Here is a 4,350-nt window from a genome sequence, read left to right on the forward strand (position 1 = left end):
GCAGGAACCGGTACTAAAGGTTCGCCACGAACCGGTACTAATGACAGCGGCCGGCTAACCGGCATTAATGTAAACATTAGTGTCGGCTCAAAAACAAACCGGCACTAATGTGTCTCACATTAGGTCCTTTTTCTACTAGTGTTTGCAGATCAAACAAACTTTAAAACTTCAATGTGTGAAAAAACTTTCAGTTTTTCTGGACCAACATAAATATACAAAATGAGGATTTTTTTTATTAAAAAAAATAAATTTTAGCATTTTAAATGCATGAAAAAATCTGAAAGATTTTTCCCACATAGTAACTAGAATGTTTTGTTGTCCTGCAAAGTTTGAAGTTTATACGTTGTTTCGTTTGGGAGAAAAAAATGACAAATGTGCCTGCACAGATCACAATGCAAAAATGGATGGCTACGGTTCTCAAACAACACCTCTAGAAATATTGGTAGGGTCCCTTCATTAAAAAAGGCCTAGTTGGCAGGACACCCAGTGGACGTGTTTGCTCATAATATAGTTTTTTTTATCCTTTTGGAAGATGTATGACCTACTCATCTCGCAAGAGTTGTGTAACTAAATCATATAAATTGAAGGTTGCCATCAATTTTGAAGACCTTTACGTACAAAAATATCATGTAAAATTGATTTGAGGTTAATGTTTTCAACAACTACACCCTGCAAGACCAAACAATTTATATAGCACCACCATCTTAGGGAAGCGCATTCTTTCCATCCTCCGTTAGTCACTCAACACCTTCTGCTCACTAGTAAGCGTGCATGTGCAACGCACGTACCATCATGCAAAAACAACCATTATGCATCCTAAGAAGAAAATAGATTAATAAAATAAACAAACTATAATGGTGCACCAACAAAATATAACAATTATCAGAACAATGAAATAAAAGCTTGGATATTGAGAAATGTAACAGTGGCACTCTATCTCTCCAATATTGTTCCGTGTGCAGGGATGCTCAAAATCTTGAAAGAAAATATAGCTTGAAAGTCTTTGGTCGGATAAAGCGTCGGAGCTCTCTGAACCTACACATTGCACCCTTCGTATTAGTCAAGATCAAAAGCTAGGCATTGATAATCATGAATTTACTTTACAATCAAGTTATTTGCTTCGTTGATGTCTGGGTCGAAGTATAGTCGAGACTGCTCAATCGTACACAAGATAGCATCTGAAATTGAGCACAAGAGAGACTTAAAAGTATTAGCAGACAACTTAAAACGCGATAGCAGGAAGCCAAAAGAAAATGTTAAGTGCATACAATCAAGGAATGTTGCCTCCAGAAGTCCGTATCAAAAGAGATTGGTTTTCTTCCCCACTTTACATTTGCCAGAAGATACTAAGCATAAAATTAACCCATTCAGTTATCTAGATGACCAGATTAAATTGTAAGCATCATGCGGTTCTTATTTCAGTGAAAAGGCAATCCGTTGAATAATGATTGCCAATGCATGTCAGCATGTATGATTCAGAAATCACACTGAGAATAATTTAGGGAGCAGATGCATCTATTTCCAGAGCCTTCAATTCATAATGAATTCTAGACAAGTTTATTGTCCTAATAAAAACATGATCAAATCATCAATGTCAAAGTTGTTGCATCTAATGTTAAAACTAACTGCTATATCAGGCGGTTACTCAGATGGTATTCTGTAAACATTAGTTAATGAAAATATATAATATAATTATAACAAGAAGAATTGTAAATGTATGGATTTGGATTTTCCAACTTAACGCAAACTAACACTGCGTTGAAAGAATTGCAAATCCCCTCACATCGGCTTCCACAACTCAGCTCTCGCGTCGCCCCTCACGGGCAACACGAGAGCGACCAAACCCTTGTCCCGCCGCAACCCCTTACTCCACCCCTCCGCTCCCCGCCGCCACCCGAGGCGCTCGCCGGCGCTGCTGCGCGTCTGCCGGTGAAATTGGAAAGAAGAAAAGCCTGATCCAGTATGATTTGCAGTGAAATTTGATTGAATCATTAAATTATCAAGAGCAATTGGATAACACAAAGGGAATAACATAAAGTAGATAGTCAGAGGGTTCATCTATCCAACGGGAGTAGTAGTTGCCTAGCAGCAGATTGGATAGGGCGGCAATAGGCAGAATGGAGTCAGGCTGCCGCAGCTTCCTCAACTTGAAGAAATCAGGAGTTGGGGCTGCATCACTGACTTGGCTGGGACATTGGTGTGTCGACAGTGTAGCGTCGACATCTCATGGTCCTGCAACTGCAAGAAGAAGAATTCCTTGCACTGCATCCAAATATAGCTGAGATTAGTTTGTAGTCCATGCTAGAGCCTCTCAGTTCACTATTAAATGTCTCAAATTGAAGAATACAATATTTCATCTTAGTATGTCGTACCAAGTTTCTTTAGACGGGTAAAATTTCAGCAGACCAAAAAGGTATCTACTTCTAATTTTACCCCATACGTCTTACCATAGATATGGCCACTGTACCAGCATCCCTCCAATGAATCAATCTGTTGAAACCTCAACCCAGAAGAAGTTATTCTCCTGACTTCACTCTTAAAAACTGCACATGCCTGAACGACTATTAAGCCATGAGACACTCCTGCAATCATGAATTCAAATAAGTGATAGCACAAGCTTTAAAAATGCTTATTTATCACATGAACCCAGTCATCAACTCATTCGCCAATTCAGCCTAACTAACCATTAAAAATGACACAATTAAATGCAAAATGCTAAAGTTCACAAATCAGTCATATGAATATCTATTCGACGACAGAACATAACTTGCCTGGCTGTGAGCTGTCACACATATAGATATAGGTACTCAACTAACCGCTCAATATGACTCAGTTCTGTTAACTACACTATTGTGTAATCAAAGCATACACAAATCAAGATAATTTATAGGTGTGTGAAAGCTAAGAGTAACCTAGAAAATATACATGTACGAACCTGAATATCATACCACTGCCAGCACATGATTTATTTATCAGTTTATCTTGGAGAAGGAGGGCTCGGAAACTATCTGAAAACAGAGAAAGCAAATATGCTCATCGACTTCTCTGACAACAATGATTCTACAAAAGAGATACACAAAAAATAGAACGAAGTTAAAATTATGTATAGAGAATGCACCTTGCAATTTTGTGGTAAGAAAATTATTAGGATGGCTCAGCCAATCCATGCACACTGCTTAGATATTCCTGAGATTTTACAAAGGAACATACCTGCATGGTTGTTGTGTTGTTGCCGATACATATGGCACTCAGTTAATCTCTAAAGGCCTAGGTGAATAGGACCAAAGAAAATCAAATTACTTATGATCAAGAGAATTGCCAAATGAAGCTGGCACGTAGATCAGCTAACCTGGGTTATCAGTACGCGGCTGTGGAATAGCGCATGGACATACATCTCACCCGTCACCACATCAACCTGTACAACCGAATGAAGCGGATCAAAGAAAAAACATGTGATCTGAACATAAATAGCCGCAGTCCTGTATAGCGGCATGAGCGCGTTGCCTGTCGTGGCATGAAGGGCCGGCGGCGGCTTGTGTGGGAAGGCGTGGAGTGGAGGGGTCGCTCGCGGCGCCCAGCGCGGAGGAGCGCGTGGCGGCCGTGGAGGGCTGCGGGGCGGAGAGTCGCTCGCGGCGCCCGACACGGAGGAGCACGTGGCGGTCGGACGTGGAGGGCCGCGGGGCGGCAGTCGGACGGAGAGTCGCTCGCGGCGCCCCGCGCAGAGAAGCGCATGGCAGCCGGACGCGGAGGGCAATCGGACCGAGGGTCGCTGGGGACACACGGCGCGGAGGAGTGCGTGATGGCCAAACGCGGATGGCCGCAGAGATCGGGGACGCAGTCACGCCGAGCGCTAGGACGATTAGACCACGGCGTCTGCCGGCAGAACAATCCATCTGAGCCGTTGATCTGGGTGGAAGACCGTTAGGGTAATACGGACTGTCGGATGTCTTTAAGTTGATTTGTTTGGAGGGTCCTGGTTATCCTGTGTACAATTAGTTGTGTGGTTTTAGGGGAATTCATGTTTGCTCTTTTAATAGTAGTATAGATATACAAATTGTCGGCAGATGCAACACAAGAAAAAAAAGGGGCATATCCCTGAACGGGTGTGTTCTCTCCGTCCTTTGAATTTTAGATTGGTCGGAGGTTCAACATCTCATCGTGAGTTCTCAGCAAAATCATCTGAGAAAAAGGAAAAGAGAAACTAAAGATCAGCTTGAGAATAGTAGACGTCGGGAAGGGAATACTTAGTGCGACGGGAAGGTTACGTACGGAATTGTCAATTGTGGCCAGTTGTGGCACATGGCTGATTTGCAAGCCTTTTAAATGGAAGCTACATGTTCAGAAGTTGCT

General features: G+C 42.3%; 1 long non-coding RNA gene across 2 annotated transcripts; it reads right to left on the reverse strand.

The window, feature by feature from the left end:
* Positions 1–836: 836 nt before the first annotated feature.
* Positions 837–3,877, reverse strand: LOC123133514 (uncharacterized). Of its 2 annotated transcripts, XR_006465283.1 has the most exons (4): positions 3,350–3,877; positions 3,211–3,267; positions 2,936–3,060; positions 837–2,582 (listed from the first exon to the last, which is right to left on the reverse strand). It is a non-coding gene; the product is annotated as an uncharacterized lncRNA (long non-coding RNA). The 2 variants fall into 2 exon arrangements; XR_006465282.1 differs by having other exon boundaries at positions 837–3,060.
* Between the last annotated feature and the right edge of the window lie 473 nt (positions 3,878–4,350).

This window comes from Triticum aestivum, chromosome 6B (assembly GCF_018294505.1).
Source record: "Triticum aestivum cultivar Chinese Spring chromosome 6B, IWGSC CS RefSeq v2.1, whole genome shotgun sequence".
NCBI lineage: Eukaryota > Viridiplantae > Streptophyta > Magnoliopsida > Poales > Poaceae > Triticum > Triticum aestivum.